The sequence below is a fragment of the Bubalus bubalis genome, chromosome 20 (assembly GCF_019923935.1).
Source record: "Bubalus bubalis isolate 160015118507 breed Murrah chromosome 20, NDDB_SH_1, whole genome shotgun sequence".
Classification (NCBI taxonomy): Eukaryota; Metazoa; Chordata; class Mammalia; order Artiodactyla; family Bovidae; genus Bubalus; species Bubalus bubalis.
The window spans coordinates 42,645,821-42,661,660 of NC_059176.1; positions in this window are offsets into that span (position 1 = coordinate 42,645,821).

Genomic DNA, 15,840 nt, shown 5'->3' on the forward strand with positions numbered 1-15,840 from the left:
GGTCCTTCACACAGCCCCTCAGCTCTGCTCTCACTGTATCTTCAGGGTCAGACCACCACTCACCACCCTGCTCCTGCCTTCTCAATGACTGGGCTCCCCTTCTGCCCTGGCCCCCCCAGCTAGCCCTCCCAGGGACCACAGGGGTCCTTTTCAACTGCAGATCAGGCCATATGACTCAGCGAACCCTATAGCTCCTTAGGAGGCTTCCAGGGCCTCCATGATCCCCACTGCACATTGACCCCACTTCCAGCCACCTATGCTTCCTGGCTCTTCCTCTTTCCGGACATCCCCCCACATACACCCCCCTTCCCCCCTCCACCCCCTCTTCCCGACTGCTCCCTTGGCCTGGAGCCTTCTCCCACATTCCTGTACGGCTTAGACCATCCCTTTCCGGGGAGCTTTGTCCACACTGAGAGAGCGGGGAGTGTACTGAAGAGATGCCAGAGTTGGGCCTCTCCAAGCTCCTAAGCCCCCTAAGAGGAAGAGGTCCTGTCTCCGAGGTCAAGCAACCTCTTGGGGCAAGAAGGAGTGTGTGATACTCCAGGAGTCTGACTCAACACACTGGCCTGTTCCTCATTCTCCCTACCCATCCCCTTTTTTCCTGCAGCCCCGTTCCTTGTCTCCCTTCTATCCTCTGGTATTTGGGATGGTCCTGCTCCAGGATTCCTTCTCAAGGGGAAGCCAGAGAGGGGTCAGGATGAGTGAGTCTCAGATTTCTGCAGTGATTGCAGCAGTTCACAATTCACTAAAGGTTAACAAGGTTAGGGCTTCCCTGGTGGCTCAGATGGTAAAGAATCCGCCTGCAATGCAGGAGACATGGGTTTGATCCATGGGTCAGGAAGATCCCCTGGAGAAGGGAATGGCTACCCATTTCAGTAGTCTTGCCTGGAGAGTCCAATGGACAGAGGAGCCTGGCAGGCTATAGTCCATGGGGTGGCAAAGAATGGGACACGACTGAGCGACTAACACACACATGTTGAGGTTAATAGGAAAAGGAAATGCCAAAGCAGAGAGTCCAGCTTAGAGTGCTGTGCAGGCTCCAGCAGCTACCATTTATTTACTGAGCTAAAGCCTGTCTGTCCTTAAAAAATTCACCTATGACCTTGGGACTATGTCACTGTCCTCTGAGGCTCAGTCTTTGGGTTCAAGAGGACAGACTATCCACGTCTGCAGGGAGTGATGACACCTGTGTCCACAGAGGGGCGAGCCGGATGGGTGATGATGCTGACACAGAGCACCCCATGGGGACACCCACCACATGCCCACCTGGAGCCCTGGGCCAGAACTTACAACCCCACCTCCCTTAAGAAACTGAGCCCTTTTGTGGGGGGCCAGACCGGCACTCCTGAAATAGCCATGACAGAGAGGCACTCACAGAACACTCTGAGCCCCAACCCAGACTGGATAGACCATCAACAAGGATGTCTGTAACAGGCCATGACAGCAGGTTAACAGCGGAGAGAGAGTGTGCCTGGAGCTGGGGGAAGGAGCCGTGACCCAAGGGGCCAGGCCCTGGTGCTGGTCTAACTTCCAGACTGGGGAATCTGGGTGCTGCCCTTGGTGGGGGTGGCCCACCCTGCAGCTGTGGGCTGTCTGCCCCCATCTGAGCCTTTCCGCTCTGCACACCCAAATCCCTCCCGTGTGACCACCCTTTGCAGCCACCACTTTCTCAAAGTGGATTTACTTTCAATCGCCATTTGCTAAATCTGCCCCCTCTAAACCTTGGGGGGATGGAGGGATTAAGCCTGATTACAGATGTTATAGAAGCGCCCCGGAGCCCCAAGGCGGGAGTCTGGAAAGAGGGCAGCTGGAATCCACACCTGCTCCTCCTGGGCTGACCAGGCTCTGGACCCCTTTGACCAGCCCTTCGGGGGCCCCCACAGGGACTGTGCCTCCACCCATCCCAGGACACGAGAAGCAGACTCATGGGCTCCGTGAGGAAGATGAGCAGCTCCTTCAAGAGGGGTTCACTCAAGAGCTCCACGTCAGGGTCACAGAAGGTGAGTGGGCGGGCAGAGGGCCTGTGAGGAGGGGATGCTGGTCTCCCGCTGCCCTCTTTCAGAGTGCCTGGGGGGTGGAGGTGGGTGTCCGAGACTAGAGCTCCTGTGTCAGGACTGCTCCTCACCCTTCATGCCAGTATATCTAATGCCCACCCCTCCCAGCTGCCCCCACCATGCACATATCCCCCACGGCTCTCGAGGAGGCTACTAGGAGTGTGAGCCGTGCAAACAGTGTGGGTCTCACATTCCATTCCTCCACTGTAATGTCACCCCCTTAGCTCTCGGGGTCTTGCCTTAAAGTTCACCTTCGTTCCTCATGACATGTCTGCGGGATAACTGTGAGGACTTTGGGGAACCCTCAGTGAAGATCAGAGATGCCTCAGAGGGCCCCGGGAGGGCCAGGGGGTTCCTGAGACTCAAAGCAGACTGATGGAAAGAGGTTGTGATGCCCCTGCCCCTGGGCCCCGTACAGTGCCTTGCAAAGAAGTGTGCTGACTTGAACCCTACCTGTGCTTTTCTCAGGTGACTGGACTGGGGGCCTGAGCACCCAGGGCCTTAAATGATTCTCTGAACTCAGGGGACCTGGACAGGCCAGCACTTAACCCTTACCATTCAGAGGGTGGTGAGATCCAGCCAGGAACCCAGCCTGGGCCATTCTGGGGGCCTCTGGACATCTCACCTCAGAGGCTCAGGGAGGGGGAAATCTCTGTTTTCCCTGGGGATGCCTGCTGAGGGAAGGGAGTGGGGGAGGCAGCAGAGGTGCCACAGTGCACAAACAGGGGCCTGCCCTGTGTGGGCGGCGAGGACACCCCTTTCCCACGAGCCCTCACTAGCACCCACATGCAGGTGGGCTCCAGGGCCTGGGACTTGAGCCAGGAAAGGCCTTTCCCCTGGGCTGGAAGCAGAGGGGTCATCTTGGGGCTCCCCAGGCTTCAGGCTCCCAGCTGCAAACTGGGTGGGCAGGTATGGACCAGTCTCTCACATCCCATGAGCCTGAAGATTCAGATGAAACAAATGAAAGGCTTTCTCTTCTAAATAAAGAGTTAAAATTCACTTGTGTCAGAAATAGGAAAGATCCATCCTTTGGGGGCTCTGTGGGGGCATCTCTCTGCTTTTACGCATGTATGAGTCAGTGTTCTTTGCAGGGACAGTGAGCACCCATGTCTTGTGCAAAATCAACATCCAAAAACCCACCACAGCATTTGGCAGGAATGAGACCCATGTGCAACCTGGGACCACGTGACCCCTTCTCCCCAAACCAAGCGTCCACTCTGTTCTCACTGATAAACTCTGAAAAGGAACAGGCTTTTGTTGTTCTTGAACATGATATCTCTTCTTGACCTGTGCCTCATGCTGGAGAGGGAATGGGAGCAGGGAAAGTCCCAAATGGTGATAGATGGTGTCTAGACTCAGGGAATTTGGCAAGGGGGAGGAGGGGGAAGTGCTCATCTTTTGTTCAAGATTGAAAAGCACCTCACTAATATAGACACACTCCCAACCTTCGCTGTAGGAGACATGCCATCGGTGACAAGTCCAAGAGCAAAGGTCTCAGCCCCACTTCTCATTTCTGAACAGACAGTGCCAAACTCCTAGAAAAGCCACATAAGGTGAAAAGTCTTAATGTCATCATTTGCCCTGTTTACAACCCTCAGGTCTGGAACGGAGAAGTACACTTGCTGATAGAAGAATGAACAACAACACCTCTGGCTTTTAAGGAAGCCACTTTTTAAAGCGGTGCTAGGAAACACCCCCAAAATCACACAGGCAGATAGTGGACTGTGCCCATTCTATTTTTTTACATACTTGGCTCTCCTTTGACATCACTAGCTCATGGCCAGGTCCCTATTTCCTAACCCAAACCCACATTCTTCTGCCTGGTGTTCACTGAAACACACCAGGGGGTCCCAAAGGGAAGAAGACCAACACAAGGTATAGCATGCACAACCTCCCTGGGGTCATCTCGTCTGGACCTTCCATTGCCAAAGGCAAATTTGGCCTTTAGTCCTTGTCTGGCCAGCTCTTCTCACCTCTAAGGCTCTTCCTATGGTCTTAGATAGACAGAGATGGCCGGCATGCAGTCCTGGGCGATGACCCAAACTCAGTGGACTTTGGAGCCCCTGGAGCTCCATCCTCAGCTGCCTGGCAGAACGGTCTCTCTTCCAGAAAAAGCCTCAAGTGTTCACACGGGAAATAGAAAATGTTTCTGTGTGTGACTCCTTGTCTGTACTTTTGTCTCCATCTACATTTTATTTAGCTGAAAGATGCAGAGGACATTTAGAGTCCACGGCCAAGGTCTTGAACACAACTAAATAATAGTCTGGCCCAGTGATTATATCTTAGAGTCAACCTTGAAAAACTGTAGTCCATGTACTCAAAGGAAGGTACACAATGCTCGCGTCAGCATTGTGTGCTGCAGAAAATCAGAAAGAACCAAAGAGTCCATCTAGGAGGGTAAGGATCAGCTTCTGTTTATTCACACAATGGAATACTCTAGAGCACTTGAATAACCAAGCCAGTTATCTCAGTATGGATGCACTGAATAAAAAAGCAAACCCCGAAAGCACACTCTTTATTGAAATTCTAGAACACAGGAAAATTCCATATAAATACACATATTTCTTTAGTGTGGAGGTGGTTAGCTGTATCTGTAGTGTGCTCTCTCGTCCCCTCCTTCCCTCTTTTTAAAGAGAATAAAAATATACGAAGCACATATGGAAATTCAAAACACCTGTAACGGCAGGACTGTGGGTCTATGCTTATCTGTTGTATTAGCCGTATCTCTGATATTGAAATCAGAATCATGTTTTCATGATTTTTTAAAAAATATGCTAATACTTTGCTTTTTAATGTCACAACTGCTGCTGCTGCTAAGTCGCTTCAGTCATGTCTGACTCTGTGCGACCCCATAGACGGCAGCCCACCAGGCTCCCTAGTCCATGGGATTTTCCAGGCAAGAGTACTGGAGTGGGGTGCCATTGCCTTCTCTGAATGTCACAACATAGGATTTTATTTCTTTAATTAATTCAAATGTTCATGGAAGCTTAGTCCATGCCAGACACAGTGTGAGGCCTTGTGAATAGACAAAGACTTAGATTTTGTGAAGCTGATATTTCAGTAGAAGAGATGAAGTACAACAGAATGTGGTAGAAAGTAAACAGGGGTAGGATAGAGAAAGATAGGGTTGGGTAGGTGGCCATCTAATTTATAGATAGTGTCTAAATAGCTGGCATTTATACTCATGCCTTCAGTTTCAGAAGGATTCAGCTATTCAGAGAGCTGAGAGAACATTCCAGGCAAAAGGGAACCAAAAAGTGTGCTAATACCTTTAAAGTAGGCCTCAGGGGCAGTGAGGGTAAACCCGGGTGTCCTTACCTGGGGTTGTCCCAGCTGCGCGCATGGAGGATGACTTGTGAGTGAGGGCAAAGCATATTACAAAGCCAGGCTGAGAAGGGACTCCTGTAAAGCCCTCCCTGGGATTGTCTAAGCCTCCTTCTCGAGGTCACCATGCAGGCTGAGGTCACCGCCACCAGTCTCACCTCCTGCAGTCCTGCCGCCCCTCACCTTGCAGCAGCGGTGGCAGACCTTTGGCACTACGACCAGATCAAGTGCCCCATGGGTTTCTGCCTCCCCTACTTCTCAGAGGGCATTGCTAGAACCTAGGGTGTCATGCATACCCGCATAGCCTGCATTTGGAATCCACGTACAGAATTCCAAGTACGTGTGTCTTCAGTTGTTCAGTTGTGTTCGACTCTTTGCGACCCCGTGGACTGTAGCCTGCCAGGCTCCTCTGTCCATGGGATTCTCCAGGCAAGAATACTGGAGTGGGTTGCCATTGGTTGCCATTTCCTCCTCCAGCAGAATTCCATATGTAAATCCAAACCATCCCCATCCCCAAGCAGGAGGGGCCCAGCTCCCCACTCCTCTGTCATGAAGGCCATAGAGGTAACAGACTCCTACCACGACCCGTCTCTCCACGGTTGCCCCATCATCTGTGGGACAAAACCTGAAATCTGACTGTTGTGAATAGCCAATTGTTACATCTTCAACCCATTATAGACTGATACTTTCATAGAATGCAATACAAATGAATTACTAAATGATGAAATTTTAAAAACAGATACAAAATTCAAGCCTTAAGGTTTTAAAATATTATTAACTGTAACAGACATCCATTGACTCCTTCAAATAGCTGCAGTGGCGTGGCCCTCGTGGCAGCCCTTACGGTCTACAGCCCCGTGCTCAGGGCACACTTTGAATACAAGGGTCCAGGAGACTACACGACCCCTTTAATCCCTGCCACTACCCCAGGGAGCAGGTGCTGTGGTCCCCTTTGAGGCTGAGGAAGATTCTCAGAGCAGAGCTGAGCCAGGGGAGACTCAATCTGGGCCCTGTCTTTCCTCAGGCACTGTGGTACCTGATTCTCTAGCATCTGAAATGGGCAAGGGAGTTCCCTTTTGTGTGAATATGGAGCTCTGAGGATCCCCAGGCCCAGGAACAGGCTCCATACCTCATGTTCAAACCTGAGCAGAGTTCCCCAGGCAGCCACCCATGGGATAAGGGCCTGGGTGATGTGGCAGAGAGCCCCTGAGTTTGGGAGAAGGTGCCACAGGGGCCCCCAGCCTGTGGACAGTCCAGTCACCCTTCACCTATGTGACAACAGGTGTTCCCAGGGACAGTGGGTCCAGCCCCTTTCTGGGGTCTGTCGGGTCGCCCACTTGCCTGCAGGTCCTAGTTTCTGGTTCATTTGGACTCCTCACTGTTCAGTAGCCCCCACGTTTAGCCCAGGCACAGAAAGGTCACAGGCCTGGTTCTTTCACTCTGATAGGCCTGGGTGGGGGAGTTGTTATTCAGTCTCTAAGTAGTGTCTGACTTGGCAGCACCATGGACTGCAGCACGCCAGGCTTCCCAGAGTTTGCCCAAATTCATCCATTGAGTCGCTGATGCCATCCAACCCTGGGGGCGGGAGAGAGCAGGGAATGGGCTCGGAGTCACTTGCTCAAAGGACATTGACCCCCCTTCCCCCTGCCACTCCCCCTCCCCACAGTATCAGAGAAAGGGCCTGGGAAAGAAGCTGCCAGGGTGACAGGAGCCAAAGGGAGTTGGTTGGGCTGCAGGGTCTGTGTTTGAGGAAGTTGGAGGGGGAGTACGGGAGGGGCGAGCAGGTCTGACATTGCCCGATAACTCACAGGCCCCCAGGGCTGATGTTGGGTCCAGGCTGGGCTGAGGAGCACCCCTGGGCTGAGCAGGGGCTGAAACCTGGCCAGAGCCCACCACAACTGCTGTGTTGTCCAACCAGCCTGCCGCCCTTGCTTTGGGCAAATACTCAAGGGGAGGTATGACCCTGGCAGGCCAACCTCCACCCCAGTGTAAAGGGGATGCCAAACAAGAGACCCTTGGAAGGCATTCCAAGGAAGGCACCCCTGTACATTCCAGGAGGAGTCTGGCCGGTCCGGTGGGGAAACATTTGGTTGCTTTGTTGAGTTGGCCTGAGAATGAAGGAAAGCCATCACAAGGTTGAGTCAAAATCTCTGATGGGTTGGGAGGAGCTGTAGGCAACCAAGATGTCCTGTTGCTTCATGACCCCCAAGAGAACCCTGTGAAGCCTAACATCAAGAACAGCCTGGAGACAGCAGCCCCCACACCAGAGGGACCAAGGCGTCCCTAGTTAGAGATTCACAGTGCACATCGCCATGTTAAAGGTTCTGATAAGTCTTACATGAAAGAAACTTCCATTTAACTCAGAGCATCCCACCAAAACCCTTTTCATGTCACCATTTTTGGAGCAGTTCAAGGGGGAAGCCTGGGGACGCAGTGGCAGCCCTGTGACCTCTGACCTCCCCTTACCCTTTGGCCTGTGCTTCACTGCACACAGCAGATCAAGCCACAAACCAAGCCCTTCACCAGAACCCCCATCCCTAGAAAGCAGCTCAGATGACCCCCACCTCCCTGGAACCACGGCCCCTCTCCCCTGGCCCCTTTCAAAATTTCCTCCCCAAGAGATTTTCAGCTGCTAAGAAAAGTCATACTTTTTCCCACATCAGCCCCTCTGTGTCCTGGGACACATTTCCTCTTTTGAATGCAGGTAAGTGTCTGGAAAAGGCTCATGTGACCCTGAGCAGTAGGTATCACATGGTATAACCGTGGGCCTCGCTGGCATGCTTGACCTTCAGCTCTAGAGCAGCCTAGAATGCTAGAAAAGAGCCTGGAGCTGGGGAGGCCTCAGTGCAAATCCTAGTTCTGCTGTGTGGCCACAGAGAAGCCACTTAACCTCTCTGGGCCTTGGTTTCCTCATCAGTAAGATGAGCTGGTTTTGCATGGGACTTTTCTAGAAAATTTCTTACTTTCTATATGTTTTATGCCATTAAAAACAGCAACAACAACAATTTGTAACATGTCACAGGTTTAATTTTTAGAACACTGGCTGAAAGGCAAACAAAACCCCATTATGATCAGCTAGGAAGTTGTTGGTGCAAGTATGTCATGATTCTTTGTTCTCTGCAAACCCACCGTGGTGTTTTAGTAAAGCCAGGTGCATGCCATCCTTCCCCAGCAAGCACATCTTAGCCCTGCTGCATGCTGCCGGGACCTCTTGGAGCTCAGGAGCCAGTGATGGCAAATCAGAACATCAGGGGCAGACATCCAGCAGGGTCACCCGGATAAGGTGCCAGCTAATGAAAGCACAACAGCAGCAGGAGGGGCAGACCCTCAGGGCAGGGGCTCCTATTCTATGTTGGCCCCAGGGAAGGAGGCACTGAGCAAGGCCTGAAGGACAGGTGGCTCAGATGGTAAAGAATCTGCCTGCAGTGCAGGAAATCTGAGTTCTATCCCTGGGTCGGGAAGATCCCCTAGAGTAGGAAACAGCAACCTACTCCAGTATTCTTGCCTGAGAAATTCTATGGACAGAGGAACCTGGTGGGCTACAGTCCATGGGGTCACAAAGAGTCAGACACGACTGAGTAACTAAGCGCACATAAATGCACATAACTTTACTGCAGTCAGCTTTGACCTGTTATGAAGGTTTTTGATTCAACAGTACAAGAAAGATGGTCCAGAAGACTGAGATTTGTGATTTGGGCGGGGGGGAGGGGAGGGGAGGGGAATTGAGCTGCATTTCACCAGATTAGACTGGATTTCACATTCTTCCATGGGTTTGGAAGAACCCCTGGCTTGAACAATGCAGTGCTTCAGTGCCTTCGAATTTTACCTGGTGCTGTGACATGTATTTCACACTGTCAGGTATGATAGTATGTCCCCCGGCAGGCTAGGAGAACACATAGGGAAACAGAGCCAGTGTGGCAGCCACTGGGGCCACCTGCTCCCCTGAACATCCTAGAGTCTGTCAGCACCCACAAGTCCCCTGCTGCCCATCCTCCCTTACCCCACATCCAGAGGAAGCAGTGTAAGCCCCTGCTCCCTGCCATCCTCTGGAGATAATTGGCAGGTGGTTGGTACCCCACTGGCTTCTACACACTCAGACTGGAATGTACACACACATGGAGGGGTTAGTAGATGGAATCATCTTTGTGTGTGTGTGTCTGCTCAGTCGTGTCCAACTCTTTGCTACCCTTTGGACTGTAGCCCACCAGGTTCCTCTGTGCATGGGATTTTCCAGGCAAGAATACTGGATTGTTCAGGCATTTCCTTCCCCAGGGTATCTTCCCAACCCAGGGATCAAACCTGGGTCTCCTGCATTGTAGGCAGATTCTTTACTGTCTGAGCCACCAGGGAAGCCATCTTTACTCAAACAGAATCCCATAGTTCTCATCACTCACACCTTTAGTGGCCCATGTACTCTTTCAGCAGCATCCCTGTAAGCCAGCAGATCTAGAGCTAAGTCTATCTTGCATTTCTGGGTATTTCATTCATATATGTGTACCTGTAATGGGGTCTTTCATTTTTCTCCCCTCCTCTTCCCTGTCTACTCGCTATGTGTGTGTAACACGGCATCATGATCATTGTGCTCCAGTGAACAGATACTAGAGTCTGTGGATGCAGAACGAATACACGTATCTTGGGGTTTTGTCAGTGTTTACTTCTAAAGATGGGATGAAAATGAATGTTTCTTTGTGTTTGTGGATGTAGATGATTTAAAACTCTTGAAATCAGCCCAAATAATTTGAAAAAACCTAGGTCGCTAAGAGTCGGACACGACTGAGCGACTTCACTTTCACTTTTCACTTTCATGCATTGGAGGAGGAAATGGCAACCCACTCCAGTGTTCTTGCCTGGAGAATCCCAGGGACAGGGGAGCCTGGTGGGCTGCCGTCTATGGGGTCGCACAGAGTCGGACACGACAGAAGCGACTTAGCAGCAGCAGCAGCAGCAGCAGGTCCAGAAAAGGTGACCTGCTGGACTTGGCTGGGCTTCCCTTGCCCCACAAGACCAGCCCCACCCCATTCCCCTCAGCTCTCCAGCCACACACAGTGCTCCTCTCCTCCGGCCCACTGGTCCCGCCACCTGAGGGCTTTGCATTGGCTGTCCACTATCCTAGGCTGCCCTTCCCAGAAGCCTCACTCATTCATTCCCTCAGACACCCCATCTGTGGCAGCCACGCCCTTAATTTTCCCTCTTTACATGACGAATCTGCTGGCTCATTCACATTAAGTCTGACTGGAGTGACTGCTCCAGAGAGCAGGGCTCCATCCACCTAGGTGTCCTAGCTCCTCAAAACTGCAGCCTGAGTGGTGAGGGGGTCTCTCTGGGCCTGTGGTGGAAGACGAGCCCTTCATGGGGTCTGACTTTACACTGTACTCCTTAGTATTCTTTTCTTTCAGTGCCTTTTTTTTTTAAAGTTTTCTTTTTTAAAAAAATGTGGGCCATTTAAAAAAGTCTTTATTGAATTTGTTACAATATTGCTTCTGTTTTATGCTTTGGTTTTTTGGCTGCAAGTCATGTGAGATCTTAGCTCCCTGGGGAGGGATTGAACCTGCACCCCTGAACTAGAAGGTGAAGTCTTAACTTCTGGACCACCAGAGAAGTCCCCTCCTTGCCTCTTTTTGTAGCCAGATTCCTACCATCAGCCTTTCCAGTCCTTCTGTGGTTAAAGACACTCTGGGACCAAAAAGGAGCAAAATGTACCCGCATTTGAATCCCCTGGGCCACTGGGAGGAACCTGAGGAGCCAGAGATCTCTCCTGGAAAGCGAAGCTACAACCAGTCATGCCTCCTTCCCCAGGGTCTCCTATCCCCTTAGGCCCACGGAAGAATATGTGCTTTTTAATACTGCTGGTCATGGTTAATAGCAAAGGGGGCAGAGGCTGTAGATTTGGGAGTGCTCAAATGAGCAAATGCTGCCCAGTGGCCATTCTAATACTGTGTGAAGCCTCATTGGCCATGGGAGGAAGGGTGAGCGTGAAGGAGGCCACGCAGCTGTGGGTGGTGGGGGGTCGTGGACCCACCTGGGGGGCTGCAGGATCCCAGCAATCCCGAGATGGGGGCGAGGGTGCAGTTCAAGGGTAATCCAAGTAATGGCCTGGGAAGCAGGACGGCAGCTGGAGGGCTAATGCTCCTTAGTATCTGCTTTCGTGTGATTAATGGCTGTGGATAAACCCTTGAGCCCGGGAAAGCGGGTGCCACAGCTAAGCCTGGCCGCGAGCATCACTTTGGGTTATGCTGGGAGCAGGGAGTATTTCATCCACTTACATTTTAGCACAATTGTTTGAGGACAGTGGCCAAGCCATCATCTGAGAAATACTAAAAGCTGACTAATAACAGAGGTGGGGCTCTGAACTCATGGACACAGCAGAAAGAAGGCCATGAGGGAGCCTGGTGCTGGGGCCCCAAGTACCCTCTCACTGCCTCTTGTCTGGGCTCACAGGTCTCCTGCCCTACCTGGACGGCTCCAGGCTGCACCAGTGGTAACACCAGGAGCATTCTGCCTTTGCATCATCTACATGTCTTTCCTCTGCATGTGATCGATTTGCATTTCACCAGGATCCGGTAAATAGCAGGATTGGTGCAGACAAATCAGATGCCAGGCAGGGCATTAGGCAGGTCCCCGCGGTCTCAGGTGTGCCCAGCATTAACCCTTCAGCTGCTGGGTCATAGAGAAGTACCCAGGGCCCCAGGAGAGGCACTTGGGTGCCTGGGTAGCTCTGGACAATGGCTATTTCCTAACCTGTATAGAGGCATCCTGATGTTTTCCCATCTGAAAGTGCATTCCTGCTGAAGCCCAGCCCTGCCTGTGACCACCTGCCTGTGCAGGAGGCAGGTGCTTGGTTCCTAAAATCACAGGTGAGAACACTCAAGCTCAGAGGGCTCTGGACACTGGCACCATCCAGTGTTCCCACCAGACCAGGCACTGACTGCATTTGGCATGTCCTTTCCCTTCTGCCAAATTGGCCCGCTGCAACCAAGGCTCGTTGCTCCAAGGCAGCTGTCATTCATCCTCCAATGTTGGTTAACCTCTGGGCTAGGCGAGGCGCCCCACCCAGATGTCAACTGTTCCCGCCCACCTGTCCTCACAGGAGGAGCCTGCTGATTCTCTGTCTTTGCCCAGGGGTGCCTGGCTGCTGCACTCACTGAGCACACCCTTCCTCTTCCCCCTTACTGGTCCTCGAGGCAGGGGGATGGATGCTGTTCTCGCTGCACCCATTCATTCCCCACAGGCAGTCAGTTTCTATGCCAACGTCTCAACTGCCCCCAGAGCGACCACAGAGAGCTGACAAACTCCCAGCCCCTCCTGAGCAAGTGCTAAAGCTGTACTTCACGATCGTTCTGTTTTTGTTTTGGGGGGAAGATGTTCAAGATTTTTTTTTTGGAGTATAGTTGATTTACAACGTTGTGTTAGGTGTACAGCAAAGTGAATCAGTTATACATACACATATACCCACTTTTTTTTAAAAGGCTCTTTCCCCATATAGGTCATTACAGAGTATTGAGCAGAGTTCCCAGTGCTGTACAGCAGGTTCTTATTAGTTATCTATTTTATACATTGTAGTGTGCATATGTCAGTTCTAATCTCTCAATTTATCCCTCCCCCCATCCCCTGTAGGATTGTTCTTTATACTCATGTCTTTTACCCTATCCTTTTACCCATGTCCCTTCATTCCTTTTAGTAAGACCCTGCTAATCCATGGTATGAGGTTGGACCACTGAAAATTTGCCATTTGTATGGGTCAAAATCAGCCAACTAGCGGCAATTTCATGTTGCTTCGGGGAGTTGGCAATTTAGAGCCACACAGATCTCCGACTGTGTGGTCAGATGGGCTGTAGAGGTGGCCAGGAGGGGGCAGCAGAGAGCTCAGCCGGCACAACTCCGGCCCACATGCGCGGCTGGGGCTGGTGCACGAAGCCAGCTGCCTCTCGCTTCTTCTTGAGCCCTAATCCTGTCCCAAGTGGGGTTTCTGGAGGGGGGAGCTGCCTTCCATATCCATCTCTGCGGTGGCTCCAAGGCTCTGGAAGCAGGGAACCACTGGCTCCGGCAGCCAGCTTTTGGTTTTATTTATTTTCTCTGTTGATTCTCTGTTTTTCATTTCATTGGTTTCCTTTCAAATTTTTATTATTTCTTTACTTGCAGTTGTATTAGGCTTAATTTGTTCTTTCTCTGGTTTCCTAAGGTGGAAGCTTAGACTATTCATTTTTTATATTCCTTCTTTTTAATTATAAATGCATCAAGGCTATATATTTCCACCTCAGCACTGCTTTTGCTGCATCGCACAGATTTTGCCTTGTTTTGTCGTTGAGTCGTGTTTGAGTCTTTGTGACCCCATGAGTTGCAACACGCCAGGTTTCCCTGTCCTTCACCATGTCCCAGAGCTTGCTCAAACTCATGTCCATTGAGTCCGTGATGCCATCCAACCATCTCATCCTCTGTCGCCCACTTCTACTCCAGCAGTATACATTTACCTCTAATCTAGGTCCCCTTGAATAACATGCCAGTTCAGCCCATCTTCTGGGTGCCCACAGAAGCACAAACACCAGGCCTGTGGGATGACTGGAGACAATGCAAATCACAGGGACCCTACTGTGACCATGCAGAATGGATCACGGCTGGCTCTGCCCTGTTTCACATTCCCAAGGGGAAACAGAGCAGTGGACTGGACTCAGGCCATTACTGCAGAACCCACTCTAGACACAGTTCTCCTTCTGTGTGTTCAAGTGTTCTCCTTATCTTCCATCTGTAACTTTAAAAAAGATCTATTTATTTATTTTTATTTGGCTGCACTGGGTCTTAGTTTCAGCAGGAAGGATCTTTAGTTGCTGTATGTGGGAACTTAGTTCCTGACCAGGGATTGAACCCAAAGCCCCTGTGTTGGAAGGTAAAGTCTTAGCCACTGGACTGCTGGGGAATTCCCCCCACTGAAAGTTTCCTTTGACATCTCCAAAATCACTGAGTCTCCAGTGTCTAGTCTGCCAGTGAGCCCATCAAAGGCATTGTTCATTGCTATTATAGTGTGTTTGATTTGATTTCCTTTTTATTCTTTTTTAGAGCTTTCATCTCTTTGCATGTATTAGCCCTCTATTTTTGCTTGTCATCTTTTTTCACATTAGACCCTTTAGTGTAGAATCATAATTATTTAAAATTCCTGGTCTGATGATTCCAAAATCTCTGCTCAATCTGAGTCTGGTTCTGTTGTTTCTTTTGTCTCTTCAGACTGTTTTCCCTTGTCTTTCAGCACTCTGTGTAATTGTTGAAAGCGAGACATGTTATATTGGATAATGAGAACTGAGGTTCATATGACTTTAGTTGGAGGCTTTATCTTTATTTGGCTAGCAGTTACACTGTGTTTGCTGTTTACTGTGGTTGTAGATGTCTGAGGCTTTACTTTCATCCAGTGTATTTTCTACTTTCATCTAGTGTGGTTTTTTTTTTGGTCTTTGAGTTCCTTTGAGAGTCCTTAGCATCTGAGCCTTGTGATCCACCCAGCTATAGCCCTTCTATTCCACAGGAGCTCTGTTGTGGTGGGTGGGAAGATATGAGGGCCAGTGGGTGTACAGAAGCATTCTGTTACCCTAAGATCAGGTCTCAGTCTTAGTGAGCCTGTGCCCTGGGCTTCAACCTTCACAAGTGCATCTCAGCTTTCTTCTCCCACTTACACAAGACAAGAAGACTGGAGGAGGTTAAAATTATAAATTTTATGTTATATATATATATAGTTTAGGGCAGATGGAGAAGGGGGCAATAGAGGATAAGATGGTTGGATGACATCACCAACTCAATGTGTATGAGTCTGAGCAAACTGGGAGATAGTGAAGGACGGGGAAGCCTGACATGTTGCAGTACATGGGGTTGCAGAGTTTGCCATGACTTAGCAAATGAACAAATAAAAGTGATTTTATGTGTGTTCTTTAAAAACAACAAAGACATTAATTGGATGCCATTGACTCTGCATCTGGGGACTGGTGTCCTCACTTGGTTTGGGTGTCTTCGGGCACCACAGATGAGGGGGAGAATGGGAAACACCCCAGGCCTTCTGCAGCTCCCCGGAGGGGCAGAGATGGGGACCCAGAGGCAGGTGAGGGTAGCCCCAAGTGGAGCAGAGGCAATGGAACCAGGCAGGGGCCTCAGAGGAGCTTTGGTACAAGGATGCCAGGTGTGGCTAGAGACCCCAAGAGCACAACCAGAGCAGGGCCCTGGGGAGGGCACTCCAGGAAGGGCTGCAGCAGTGTGGGCGCAGCAGAAAAGTAGGAGCCCAGAGCACAGCCATGGTGTAGAGCTGGTAGCCCCTGTGAGGGCCCGCAGGGCATTTAACGCTCAGGAGAACTCCTATCAGGTCCACGGGGACTCCTGCGCTATGATGATGTCCCAGGCCGAGGAGTCATGTCTGGCAGGGAGCACTGGCCTGTGCACAGTCGCTCCCATCCCAGGTGGGATGGAAGGTGCTAGGGAGCCAAGAAGG